Here is a 15,978-nt window from a genome sequence, read left to right as displayed (position 1 = left end):
TGCGATAGGTCTTACAACAGTCTTATGGCCTATATAGTATCGCACCCAGTCGCAAGACTGGTCTCTATAGGTCGCTAGCACATGTGCAATTGTTGTACGACCTCCAGTCGACTAAATGCGACTACTTAGTTGTGCCACCTCTCGCATCAAGTCGTACAACGTTGAACAACACTCACACGATGATCTTAAGACCGATGGTACGATCTGATGCAAGTTAATCGATCGTATTTGATCGGGTTTGGATTTTGAACAACTTCAAAGTTCAGATGCGACCAGTCACGACCACCTCGAGTTCGTGAGATCGTCTACAACGACTGCGAGTGCTCGCAAGACACCAAGAGATCGATCGTGCAACAAAAGGAAAATATTGTTGCAGGCGGTCGTAAACAGGTCGTACGTCAATTGTGAAAGGGGCTTTAAGGACACAGCGGACGAGCAAAATGTCGCAGGTGGCTCCATCTGTTTTCATCCGCTCCATAACAAAAAAAAATGCGAAAACACTACGGAAAAGAGCGAACTAGGGTGGTATTTAGGGCGGATGTTAAAAAGTTGTTAATAGGTAACTTTGCGGATGAAAACGGATGGAATTGGATGACAGCTCTGAAGGGGGTTACCGGGGGTTTTGAATACTTTATTTACGAGATGCATACCAGGCGCGTGTCCAGGATTTTGCACCACCGTACGGGGGCCCGACCTAATTTTGACGCCCCTTTGAACTTTTCGGAAAATGCTACCCCCCCCCTGCCAGGCAATCATAGGTGCCTTAAACGTGTTAAATGCATGTTGAATTTCTTGTTTTATAATCACGTGATAAAAGGGCAATCGAAGACCACTTTTTTTTCATGTGTTCATGAAAAAAGTGATATCCATGAGTATGTTGTAATACCACTTTTTGAAAAGAATAAATGCGACCAGAAGGCATAGAATTTTGAGCAATTTGGGATTTCAATTTAGTTTAACTTGTCATCAGAATGGTATGCCCTACTAAAATTATTTGTGCGGGAGCTGTAATTTCTTTACCAGGGGCGGATCCAGCTTTCGCCAATAGGGGGGGGGGATATTTTCATCTTTATGTTTCCCGATCGGACTTTCTATGCACATTTTGCAACCAAGTACCGTGACCATGATGGGTATACGTAATTTCATCTAAACAATATTGATGCGAGCGCGAAACGCGAGCTGAAAAATGTCGATATTCTGACCTCAAATTTGGAAAATCTATAAGCTGTTAAAGTAATTATGAACAGGATAGTGGGTATCTATCTCGTAATTATATGCGGACGCGAAGCGCGAGCTGACAACTAATTAATTTCCGATCCAAAACTGGAAATTCTAAGCACTTTCGTAACCATAAACAGGATGGGTATCTATCTAAATAATTGATGCGAGCGCGAAGCGCGAGCTGAAAAATTGTGAAATTCTGACCTAAAATTTGGACATTCGAGTAAACATTTTTGGTAATCATGAACAGGATGGGTATCTAACAAATCATTTTATGCATGAATAGGATGGGTATCTATCTAAAAAACTGTTGCGAGCGCGAAGCACGAGATGAAAATTTGTTATATTCTGACCTAAAATTTTGACTTTCTAAAGCACTTTTGGTAATCATGAACAGGATGGGTATCTAACTATGCATTTGATGCGAGCGCCAAACTCATGTGAAACATGAATTTGGCGCCCCCGGTCAAACATCAAATTGGCGCCCCAAAAGCCGAATATGAATTTGGCGTCCGCCTCCTTCGGTTGAACAGGAATTTGGCGCCTCGGGACAAAATAATATCAAATTGGTGCTCCAATGTCGAATATCAAATCGGCGCCCCTAGGTAGAACTTAATTTCGGCACCCCCTATGTCGGATGTGGCGTCCCTAAAGCCCCTTTCACAATTGACGTACGACCTGTTTACGACCACCTGCAACAGTTTTTTCTTGTTGTTGCACGATCGATCCATTGGTGTCTTGCGAGCACTCGCAGTCGTTGAAGACGATCGCACAAACTCGAGGTGGTCGGAGATGATCGTGACTGGTCGCATCTGAACTTTGAACATGTTCAAAATCCAAACGCGATCAAATACGATTGATTCACTCGCAACAGGTCGTACCATCGGTCGGGCGATCATCGTGTGAGTGTTGTTCAACGTTGTACGACTTGGTGCGAGAGGTGGCACAACTAAGTATAGTCGCATTTAGTCGACTGGAGGTCGTACAACACTTGAACATGTGCTGGAGACCTACAGAGACCAGTCTTGCGACTGGGTGCGATAATATGAGACTGTTGCAAGACCGATCGAAATTACGGCTTACTACATTCCACTACCGTTGCATTCGCATGTATGCAACCGTTCAGCCCCTTTCACAATTGACGTCCGACCAGTTTACGACCGCCTGCAACAGTTTTTTCTTGTTGTTGCACGATCGATCTCTTGGTGTCTTGCGAGCACTCGCAGTCGTTGTAGACGGTCGCACGAACTCGAGGTGGTCGTGACTGGTCACATCTGAACTTTGAACATGTTCAAAATCCGAACGCGATCAAATACGATCGATTCACTCGCATCAGGCCGTACCCGGGGTCGTACCATCGCGATCGGTCGGGTGATAATCGTGCGAGTGTTGTTCAACGTTGTACGACTTGGTGCGAGAGGTGGCACAACTAAGTAGTCGCATTTAAGCCCCTTTCACAATTGACGTACGACCTGTTTACGACCACCTGCAACAGTTTTTTCTTGTTGTTGCACGATCGATCCCTTGGTGTCTTGCGAGCACTCGCAGTCGTTCATATGGAAAACTAGCGGACAGAAGGTCCTCGCTGCACGCGCGCACCCTTATAACACGCAGAATTCCCTTGCATTATACCCTTTTTTCACAAACAAATGTGTATCAAGGACAAGCGTTGATTCAGATAGAATTTCCGCCTCCCTGAAATGAATGGTAACAACTTCTTCTATCAGATGACCATAATTTTCTTTACATTCAATTGGTGGGAAATATGGCACTTTATTACATTAAAATCACTAAAAACCATCCATAGTCAGGAATATGTATTGGGATAATGGGTTTGGGGGACATTTTTATAGTACCCGGGTGGATTATATCCCTCGTCACATCGGTGGGTGGTGGTATCATGAATTTCCGCCCAGATTACAATAAAGGGCACATTGTAAGGCAAATACTCATGAAAGAACCATGGAGATTGGTTAATAAGGAAATAGGGCACTTTTATCATCAAATCAGAGGAGATTTTCTTTGTGATAGTGATGTCCGAAGAGCAAACCTACACTCGTGACGGGTCCATTATGTATACGAGGGGTGCATCCTAGCTTACCACTGCATAGCTAAGTCTGAAAATTAAGTTTTGCTTATTTCTTTCATTTTATAATGATGTTTAAATGTTCAAACAACGATAATTCATGAAAATTGACTCAAAATATTGCGAATCAACGCTGAAACATTATCTGTGTATACATTTTATCCCTCTGTAATGCTATTTCACCCATAAAGCCGCAATGGAACATTCCGCACCACTAGTCATACGATGATCGCGAGGTCTGCAAACGTCGTCTGCTATGTTTTTACATGTCCGGTACACTGCATACAAGTTTTCGATATGTAGACGATCGCACAAACTCGAGGTGGTCGGAGGTGATCGTGACTGGTCGCATCTGAACTTTGAACATGTTCAAAATCCAAACGCGATCAAATACGATTGATTCACTCGCAACAGATCGTACCATCGGTCGGGCGATCATCGTGTGAGTGTTGTTCAACGTTGTACGACTTGGTGCGAGAGGTGGCACAACTAAGTATAGTCGCATTTAGTCGACTGGAGGTCGTACAACACTTGCACATGTGCTGGAGACCTACAGAGACCAGTCTTGCGACTGGGTGCGATAATATGAGACTGTTGCAAGACCGATCGAAATTACGGCTTACTACATTCCACTACCGTTGCATTCGCATGTATGCGACCGTTCAGCCCCTTTCACAATTGACGTCCGACCAGTTTACGACCGCCTGCAACAGTTTTTTCTTGTTGTTGCACGATCGATCCCTTGGTGTCTTGCGAGCACTCGCAGTCGTTGTAGACGGTCGCACGAGCTCGAGGTGGTCGTGGCTGGTCACATCTGAACTTTGAACATGTTCAAAATCCGAACGCGATCAAATACGATCGATTCACTCGCATCAGGCCGTACCCGGGGTCGTACCATCGGTCGGGCGATCATCGTGCGAGTGTTGTACAACGTTGTACGACTTGGTGCGAGAGGTGGCACAACTAAGTAGTCGCATTTACTTGACTGGAGGTCGTGCAACACTTGCACATGTACAAGCGACCTACATGTACAGAGACCTGTCTTGCGACTGGTTGCGATAATAATATTGGCCATAAGACTGTTGCAAGTCCGATCGCAACGGCTTACAACATTGCACTACCATTTCATTCGCATGTATGCGACCGTTCCACTCGCAATCCCTCGTGCAACACTCGCATGTGATCGCACGAGCACAATAAGAGCATATGCGACTTACTCTTGCAACGGGGTTTACTGGTTGTTTTTGTTGTACGACAGCTGTTGCAACTGTGAAAGCCTCTGTGCAATTATATGAGATGACTAGCGATTGATGCCTGTTGCAGCCTGTCGCACGACCAAAAGGTCGCAAATGGTCGTACGTCAATTGTGAAAGGGGCTTTACTTGACTGGAGGTCGTGCAACACTTGCACATGTGCAAGCGACCTACATGTACAGAGACCTGTCTTGCGACTGGTTGCGATAATAATATGGGCCATAAGACTGTTGCAAGACCGATCGCAACGGCTTACAACATTGCACTACCGTTCCACTCGCAATCCCTCGTGCAACACTCGCATGCTCACGAGCACAATAAGAGCATATGCGACTTACTCGTGCAACGGGGTTTACTGGTTGTTTTTGTTGTACGACAGCTGTTGCAACTGTGAAAGCCTCCGTGCGATCTTATGAGATGACTAACGATTGATGCCTGTTGCAGCCTGTCGCACGACCAAAAGGTCGCAAATGGTCGTACGTCAATATTATTGTGAAAGGGGCTTATAACTAAAACATCAATTCGGCGCGCTCCTATATACATGATATATAGGTCGGACATCAATTCGGCCTCCCCTATATATGTCGAACATCAATATTGGGCGCCCCTAAGTAAAACATCAATTCAGCACCCCTATGTCGAACTTCATTTCGGCGCCCCTAGGTCAAACATCAATTCGGCGCCCTCTATATCAAATTCCAATTCGGTGCCCATAGGTAGAACATCAATTTTGCGCCCCCTACAGGATGATCATCAATTCGGCGCCCCACTACGTCGAACATCAATTCGGCGCCCCCAGATCGAATGTAAATTCGGCGCCCCCTATATCAAACCCCAATTCGGCGCCCCTAGGTAGGACATCAATTCAACGACTCTATGTCCAACTTCAATTCGCCCCCCTATGTCGAACATCAATTCGGCGCCACCCCCCCCCCCTCCCTTCTCTTTTTCCTTTTCTCTCTTTCTTTCCTTTTTTTCTCTTTCACTTCTTTCCCTCCTTTTTTATTCCCCTTTTCTTTTAGTCTCTTTTTTCCTTCTTCTTGGTGCCCCTCTTCGCCTTCCCGGGGTACCCAGGCCCCCAAAGCACCCCCAGAATATGCGCATGAAAGGTATTAACATAATACACGATTACTAGTAATTAAATTACTTTAACTTGGACGAGTAGGCCCTACACAATGATAATGAATCACTGACAATTATCTGACATATCTGAAGCGTTGATTCTTCCAACCTGCGCGTTGTCTTCGAAGACTGTCTTTCAGGCAAGCAATTATGACAGTTCAAATAGAGGGACCTAAACTTCTAGCGCCCTCTCTCCTCAACCTCTCCAAACACACTCATTTAATCGTCATTGCCAGTGTTAGTTCAATCTCCGGAACTTATATCCTCTTCTAATTATTGAGATAAAAGTTGTCAACATTTCACTTTATATCCTTGTGTTCGACTGGATATTTGATTTTAGTTCTTCATAAAAATGATTGAGAGATGATCATTTGCATCTAAATTGCATTTTGTTTTCATTTTCGTAAGACCTAACCATCGGGTATCTAAACATAACTGTGTTTAGAGGGGTCTTCAATCCACAAAATCCTATGATCAACAAGAGACTATAGTACTATGATTGACTGGATATGAAATGTTTCACTCTTCATAAAAACTTTGTCTGCTTATAAAATAAAGGTCTATTTTGCTTCGTAGTAGGCCTAATCTAGATCCCAAATCATTGTAATTTGTATATTCGAGAAAAGGAGAAAATTCAGTCAAATGAAATGAAAAATGAAATATGCAGTTGAGCAATAGGGCAGGGCCAAAATAATGTGGTGTCAATCATCGTTAAAATAGTGATATTTTGAATACAAATGAAATAAAGCTGGCGGTTAATAGTTAATGGTACTAACTCAATTTTGATGATAATCGGTGACGTGAGAATGTGCGCAACTTGATTTTCATTGAAATAATTGTTTTAAGGAATAGGCCTACAGTTTCATCCCGATTCCAGAACTATCTTCAGAGTTATATATTTTCCTTTGTTGGTTAACTCTGAGGTTCTTGCATAGCATTTTTTTACTTTTAATTCTTAGCCATTTTCATATTACAAAAAGAGAAGAAAAACAACTTTGCAACAACAAAAAACGACAAACGACAAACAGACGGACCGGTGGAGTACTACACAGCGCGTGCGTAAACATGGTCAAGATTCTAATGTCTTGGTTTTACGCTTAGTTTCGTATCCGCCTTTTTAATTTGAGAAGTAAAGGAAATCGTTGCTCAGAATCAGATGCTCAGTGTGGGGTTGACATACCTGTATCCTTTCTCTCAGAGTTAACATGATAGGATAGTGACGATGAACTTACTCCATACCATTCTACAGCATGCATTTTCATGTTGGTTTTTACTTTCATTCGATGGCTCACTCGCAGAGAGCAAGACCCATTTGTACATAGCTGGTTTGTTTCCTCTATCACCTGGTGGCTGGATTGAAAACTATGGAAACCAATCGCTCATCTCCGTATCGATGGCCATTGATCTCATCAACGACCGAACCGACATCCTTCCCGATCACCACCTCATACTGGTCTACAATGATTCCAAGGTATTTGATACCACCTTACTTAAGATACGATGGATGTATGATTCATGTTTTGTTGCACTTTTCCGTGATATCTCTGCGATTTGATCTATTGAATGTTATCCCCCATAGAATAGGCATTATGTACTTGCCGTTGTTAACCAAATAATAATGATAATGATAATAATAATAATGATATTGATAATGATAATAATAATAATAACAATCATAATAATGATAATAATAATATTAATAGTAATAATAATAATAAGATAGGCCTACTTTGGATTTTGAGCCGCAATTTATTTAGATTTCATTCATATTGATAGGCGCTTTATTTGCTACTTCAGCCTATCATTTCGTAAGATACGATCTGCTTATTTGGAGTGTATAAAATAATGATGAACGGAGGAAAATAAAATAATTTTTTTTTTTAATTCTTTTGCTTCTTGTTTTCGCCCTCCATCTAAGATATATTAAACTGTTTTAAAGAGTTATTTATTTCAATTTTTCATTTACAATAAAAACAATAATGAAAAACACTGATAGAGTATTGATTTTTAATATATCATTTTTGCTAAATCGGTAAGAAAAATACATGCATATGCATAATTTTATTCCATGGCAATTTAAATCATTGCCATCTTTCCTGCCGCTGAAATCAGGCGATATGCCTGGTACATCACATGATCATAGAGTGCAAGGAACGTGATAATTTTAATTTTGAATGAAAAATATCTCATATGCCTTATAATCGAATATGCATGTAGAGGGTGAAAAAAGTGAAAATGAAGTAGTTTTACGTGTCGTAACGTGGCTTCAACTTGGCCAATTAACATGGCTTATTTTTATAGGGCAAAATTCCTTGAAAGTCGCGAGTGAGCAAAAATGTCAGTCATTTTAACATTAAAAACTAGTTTTGTCATATATTTTTTTTTATATAACATTCCAAAATGATATCATATTTTGTCTTCTCCATTTACTTTTCTTACTTTTTTGTTTTCTGTGTGGATCAAAACGAAAATTTTCAAATTAGGATTTTGCATTTTGAGCACTTTATTTATAAATGGACCATAAAAGGGAGCAAATGAGCTAGAAGTTTTTCTAATTCGAATAGTAAAACTTTTAGGCCAGGTATAATGCAATCCATATAATGTATATGTATACATTCTATTTGTGGTAGAACAACATTTTGGAGGGAGGGTGTGAATTTTTCTCTCTTTTTTTTGGGGGGGGGGACTTGAACCCAACAGGCCCCTCCACCGTCGAACCATGCTTGGTTTTGCAATCAAACAGCAGATTATAGATTATTATAGACGTTGAGTGGCAGAGACACGACCGTAACTGATTTATACAATCATGCTTGTAAGAAGGGGAACCAAAATGGACGTTTTCTTTCTTTCTTTCTTCTTTATTCCAGAGAACAAATGGAAACTTCATTCATAATATGAGCAAAAATAATAACGAATCAAATTATGCCTTGGTGTGACAAAGTTGAGACATTATTTTGATATGGCAGCGGATTGTGGAATGGGGAACAGCAGATATTGCATAACATGATAAACCACTCGTATTTCATTTTCGTTTAATCGGTCTGCCCACTTTGGAAAACAGGATTTGAAGAAGACCATCAAGCAGAAGATATACCTTTGTACAAACAATATATGACCTATACATCAGTACACGGACAATATTCCGTTGATAACAACTTCGTTCGTGGTGCATAATGTATCCATTTAAAATAAACTTATACTTATAGAACTTTATATTAGGTATAGATAACCGTTTCATTGTATCAGTTCTTCTCTACTTAACTTACCATAATGTTGTTGCACACACCCTTGGTAATGAAATTACCAGAACGTTTAGCAATTTTCAAACAACAGCAAATTCGTCTTTTATGAATCAAACGTGCATTAAGCAAATGCTGACTAATTATGGTTCAATTCCTTGCGTATCTTCACAAATTAATCCGAAAGCCTCTTACGGTGTCCACACACTAAGTCTATAATATGAAAGTGCACTCATTGTGTGCGGGCAAAGCAGGATTAAAATGACCGGGGTAATAATATTTTAAAGCGATTAGAGACGTTGTTCCGATGTTTTAAGTGCTCTATAAAAGCGGAATATTATCAGTATTGATTTCTGTTTGCAGTATTCCTTTTGCATGAGCTATTATTGTTATTATTATATTGAGTTTCTGTTCCCGTAGCCCTAACTATTTTGAAATTGTTTGTATACCTCTGTATTTATATATTTCATGACAAAAACAAAACAATTTTTAATTTATGGACCACCAAAACAGATAATCATATTCATCTTGATTGTATATAAGGATATAAGCTCCATTAAAGGATTTAAGTATTTACGACATTATCAACTGTCACTTGGGCTTTGAATTACTAAATAAGAAATGGGCTATTTGAAGCCACCCTGTCGTGAACTGCTCTATAACAGCCATTGACAGCACTGGCGTAACATGCGGGGGGGGGGGGGAAGCTGCCCCCTGGCGGATTTCACCGGGGAAAAAAACGGAAAAAGAGAAAAAGGAGCAGGAGAGAAAGGGAAGGGGAAAGTTAAAGAAAGAAAGAAAGAATAATAGAAAGAAAAAGAGGTAAGGGGAAAAAAGGAAAGGGAATGGGAAAAAGTGAAAAGTAACGGACAGAAAGAAAGAACATAAATAGAGAAAATGGAAGGAAAGTGGGAAAAGGAACGAAAGAACATTTTAGTAAGTACAAACTATTCTGAAATACTAATACATTAGCATGATTAGCAAGAGAGGGATATAAAATAAAAAGATATGACTCAATGGCACAGTCAAAAATGGCGGGAAAATGGGAGAAAGAGGCAAAAAATAATGGGAAATTAAGGTAGAGCCAAAAGCTAAATTAAAAAATCAGAATGTGAAGAAAAGGGATAAGAAAAGAAAAGAAAAGAACTTAACACGACCGGACTGCCGAGGATTGAATATAAAAGAACGGGAAGAAAGGTGGATGGCGTCTATTATAAGCTTGCTAAATTGTATGCAATAATGGTCGCAATCAAGACAAAAATAGCCACCTTTCGCAAACCTCAGGGACGTTAACATTAGGGTCCCCTAACATAGCGATTAATTGTACATTTGATTTTCACGATCAATTGTATATTATAATCAATGGAATCAATCATAGAAAACTGTTCACATTCATTGCTAAGCTTTGTAATACAGGCCCTATAGATCGGCTTTTCGTGTGCAAAATTCTTTCACGCGACACCCGCACCATGCTGCGAGATTAAATCCCGTTTTCATGAATGTACGTCTGGTCATCATCGTATATGCCCCCTGAGCCGGCGGCGAGCCTCTACTATGACAGCTGGCTGGATATATTCGAAATGCAGGGCCCACAATAGATTATGACATGGATAAGAATGTGGTTTTCCAAACAAATCGAGTACATATTGAGTGAGGAAAAACTTACTGAATTAAGGCTTAGATATAGATCATTACAGTCCATCGAATCGATATTGCATTTAATGTGGATTATTTGTGGATCACTGGCAATTGATTCCATGGGTCAGATCATCTCTCCAGCCGCTACCATTTCGCATGCGTTGATATGTACACAGCATATACAATAGGCCTATACGTCTGAACTTTAGCCGAATTTGCGGGGTTTTTTTCTTTTGTTTACTCCTTCTACACAAACGATATGCCTCTAGCACACAATGTAATTGGCATTATGTGTTACTTTCCCCAGAAATGGGGGATTAGATTCAAATTTCAGGGGGACCACTTCCATTGATGAGTAGATACCAGGCACGACCATGGGGTTTCGAAAAGCACCCTAAACAAGGGAAGCAAGTCTTTTCCAGATTATGAAAATGCATCTCTTAACAAGTATTTGGCTTGTGAAACCATACAAGTATTGGAAATATATCCCTTTTTTCAGTATTTTAAACATCGTTTCTGACACCCTTATAACGTTACATAGGCCTATACGTAACGTACTTGCCCATTCTGTCCCCTTTTACGCGTGGTCGCGCCTGGTATCCACTCGTCAATGGAAGTGGGCCCCCGGACGGCCTCTCGAGCTCTGGGTGGAACCAAATGTGGCTCTGGAAAGTCGTCCTAAATCGGATATAATTATCGCTGTTACCATAGTAGCAACAAGAATTTTGCACACGAAACGCATATTGAATGTTTCCGTTGCAGATGCGAAAAGAAAAACAAATATCATGTCACACAATTTTCATTGCAGGACAGAGTTTTAGGATCATGACGACGGGCCCAAAAGTCTCTTCCAAAATCAACTACCGTCGTAAATAAGCTTTCGCGTTCTCCAACGAAAGGTCGGGAATAATCCTTAGCCAAGGGCTAGCTATGATATTCCCCTATGTTATAACTTAAACGTAAAGCTTTAAGCCTGCTAGATTTACCGTAAAAGGCCTCTTGATGTTTACTTTGGCTATATTTCCAAAGGTACTATCACGTAATTAGAATTTAATTTCAAAATCTTTTTATAAAAGGCCAAATTGTTCTGGCTCGCTTCGCTCGCTGGCGACTTTTTTTCTTCTTTTTTATTTATTTTTTTAGTTTACCACATTTGCTACGTTGTGCTGCCTCAAAATATTTCGTTTATCATCCGCAACTGCTTTGAAGTTATGTGTTGTGTATGTACCCGCGGTTTGATAACAAGTGGCCATCTGCAATGTTTAAAATATTACAAGGTTCGGGGGCTCCGCCCCGGACCAGTGACGTAATGGCAAGAAGGGGGGGGGGGGGCACGGGGGCATTTGCTCCCAGTGAGCTGGCCCCCACTTGCTCTCCCCGAAATTTTAAAAAATAAAAAAGATGTGTAGTAAATGTTGTCATAAGCATGCTACTAAAGCTGTAAAATGCTCCAAAACGGCTTTTTCGTTCTTTAAATTTTGAAAAATTGCTCATCCATTCACTGTTAGCTCCCAACAATATATTTCAACATAAATCTTTCAGGTCTTAATGTAAAATCCAAAATTTCGCTCGCGCTACGCGCTCGCAGTAACTGTTGACTGAGATAAGTAAATTATCTGTTCTCACGGGGCATAAAAATCCAGTGTTCAAGTCAATATGCTTCTCGCGATTAGAGTTTTCATTTTTCGTTTTAGCGAGATACACATCCTGCATGCGTATTCATAAATAAAAAATGTTCAGCTCGCGCTGGCATCATTAATTAGTTAGATAGCCATCCAGTTCATGATAACAAAAAGTACTTATAGAACGTCCAGGTATCATCTCAGGATATTAAAAGATTTCAGCTCGCGCTTCGCGCTCGCATTATTTATTTGGTGAGACATAATCTTCATGATCCAATGCAAACAGCTAGTCTTTAACATGTCCCTTTTCAAGTCAGTAGTGCCTATATTGAAAAAAATTAGCTCACGTGTCTTGCTCGAATTTTTTGTGTTGCCACCCCAAATGTTATTTTGCCTCCCCTCGGGTAAAAATCCTGGTGCCGCCACTGGTGCTTCGGACCCAACCCGCATAGCACTGGCCCCCAAAAGTTCTACAATCAAGAACAAAAAAGAAAAGATCAAAGGAAAGGAAAGAAAGATGTATAAGATATGATGTTATTTTCTGCATACCTTGTCAAAATCAATCTCAAAGTTAGATTCTCATGAAAATGTGATTATTTTTCTCGCTCGCTTCGCTCGATCGGGACTTATATTAAGCAATTTTTGCTTCATCAGAAGAGCTTTTATTTTATAAAATGGACTGATTTCCATGAAATATTATTAATTTTTAAATGGAATTATATCTAACACTTTCTTTTTTTTTATACTTTAGGCCAATTTTTCTCTCGACTGAACTAGTAATCACTTTCCTGTTGGTCTGTTAGTCCATTAATTTGTTCCAAAATATTAAAGTTGTTGCTCCCATTTCTTTATTTCTGCATCGATTAGTCCATACTTGGTACATATAATCATTGGGTAATACCACTTGTGTGTCCATGTGGATGATGGGGTCAAAAGGTCAAATGATATGAGGTCATGTCTGTTAGAAAAATGTTATTTTTTGTTCAACTTGCTATCGTTTCTTTATTTCTGCATCAAGTATGTTGACACTTGGTGTATGATTCTTGGGTAATACCACATGTGTGTCGAATGGGCTTAAAGGTCACCTAGGAGTCAAAAGGTCAAGTTTATTTCAAATTGCTCTCATTTCTTTATTTCTGCATAGGGTTTACACTTGGTACAAATGACTATCGGGTATTTATCACACGTGTGTTCATGGGGATGATAAGGTCAAAAGATCATATTGCAGATTTCATCGATCGCGATATCAGGCGAGACTCGTGGTTCGTGAAGCACCTTGTATATACATTACCTACGACATAATCAGGGCTGTGCTATAGGGGCAGGGGACAAACCCCTTGTATAGGATAGAAAAGAGAAAGAAATATATCAACAGAGAGATCTCGGTCGCGTAACTTTTACTAAAATAAGAGTTAAAAATGACGTTTCTACGATCACCTCGCCCCCTTATAAAAACATGCCGCCGCATTTGGGCACAAATAAATATTCTCAACAAAACATAGTTTATTCGTGATTTTTGTCATGTTCCTTTCCTCCCTGCTCAGTTGTACACATCAATCCAAACGTATCCGAGTATTGTGCTCACTTTTGGACAGGGAAAGAAACACTATTTAAAATAAGCTCAAATGCATGTAATAGTAGTACTTGTGTGATTTATGGAAGTGTTGCACAATCATCATGATATTTTTAAAATAGACACATCGTACACTTAAGGTACACACGAAAGCGGGTGAAACTTTGCGTTCGTAAAGATGAAGATGGAGAAAAATACTTTAAACAATATAAGATAATCAGCTAGCAAACTTTAACCCTAATAGTGCCAGGGGACCTTAATGGCCCTATGATAAATCCATAACACGACATGACCACGCCATATCATTCAAGACTATTTTTGGGATGTATGCATGGATATGCGGATAATGCATAATGTGGTTATGATATTACACAAGTGCATGTCAGACCCCAGATTGCTCAAAAAACGTGATTTCATGTATAAATCCCATGTGAATTCTCGCCAATTTTTTTTTATCTGTATCATTTTTACTTTTTGCTAATAATTGGAAAATTATTACCAATAAACGTTAATAAACTCTACATAAGAAATATAAAAAAAAACAGTTAAAAAAACATTAAAGATATTTGTATACTGATTCTTTTCTAACATGCATTTGTTATTTGTATTTCATGCACTAAAATTGGCATAATTGATTCAAATGAAATAAATCATATTGATTTAATGAAATTAAGATTTGATACCCCATAGATCATTTTCTAACATTTTGCAAATTCTTGTTGGCCTAGTAATACCCAGGGACTACATGTACATGTGTGAGAAGTAAACTTATAAAATGTCAACTTACGTTCGTGTTCGTATTCAATTTCCATGATTTATTAATTTTGGGGAAATTTCAATTCAATTCAATTCAAATAAACATTAAATATGGACTTTTATGTTGGAAATTCATTTTTTTTTTATCTTGTCATCTCTTACTCCTAATGTGTATTGAAAACATCAAGAGCTCAAATCATACTGTATAGTTAATTGATTTACATAAAATTGCATCATTCGTTGGACAAAAAACCGTTTTAAAACGATTTACAACGTTTTAAAACAATAAAAAAACATTTCATTTATTTTTTTAATATAACACGTTTTTATTACAACACTGGTAAGATTAAATTTTTGCAGGGGTTCTGTATGTTACTTTATAAAGTCCAGGAAATTTTTTATGAAACATTATGCATGACAAAGTCTTTGAGATAATATCCGCGTAAACATGGTAAAAGAAAAAAGTTACATGTGGAAAATTATAAGCATTATGTATAGATTCATGGAATCGTTTTCAAGTCACAAAATCCAACTTATTATTATTAAGACTTGTGATTGGAATAGTTTAAACAACGTGATATGTAAATTGAGAAGGGGTTACTAACTATGCCTGAAAGTCTATTCTCTGCGATTACATACTTTTTATTTCCATGATCATTGTATCATTTTTGTTGCTTCTTAAATTTGTCATCGTTATCTTCGTGCAAATGTAATCATTATGGATTCGATATTCGTTCCGACGGATAATAATAGCGCAAACTCATTTTATGATTGATTGGAATACTCTGAAATGAAGTTGATCATGATGTAGTCAGAAAAGCGATTGGAAATATTAATGACATAATATTAATATTCTAAGTCGCAAAAGAACGAAAAGAGATAGAGGATGGATGTTGATAATCCCGACATTATTAAAGTATACATATTTCATGTTTCTTAATTATATGATGCAGAACTGTAGCAAGTACGTATATATTGGTCAAATATTCGTAAGAAATATCAGGATGGAAAGAGATTATCCTATTTTGTTCGTTTTTTTTTCAATGTAGGCATCTAATGGACACGCCCTGAATGCCCTTTTCCATCAATTGTACACGCCTCCTACAAAGATAGCACTGGTAGGAGAAATATTATCATCTGTCACTGTTCAACTGGCACAAGTCACTGGATTATGGAAGTTTATCGAGGTGAGTTAAGGTTACTCTACTCTAATAATTATGATCTGGTTATTAGCATATGATGCTGTTTTATTATTATTGTCATTATTATTATTGTTATTATTATTATTAGTATTATTATCATCATCATCATCATCATCATCATCATCATCATAGTTTATTATTAGTATCATTTTTAATCACAGTCATCATGTTCTTACGGACATGTGCTAGTATTCCATTTTTCATATACTCTCAGGAACATAATAATCACTGTTTTTGTAAAAACCATGATTTTTATATATTTTTTT

Source organism: Lytechinus pictus, chromosome 2 (genome assembly GCF_037042905.1).
Source record: "Lytechinus pictus isolate F3 Inbred chromosome 2, Lp3.0, whole genome shotgun sequence".
Classification (NCBI taxonomy): domain Eukaryota; kingdom Metazoa; phylum Echinodermata; class Echinoidea; order Temnopleuroida; family Toxopneustidae; genus Lytechinus; species Lytechinus pictus.
This window is presented reverse-complemented; position numbering follows the sequence as displayed.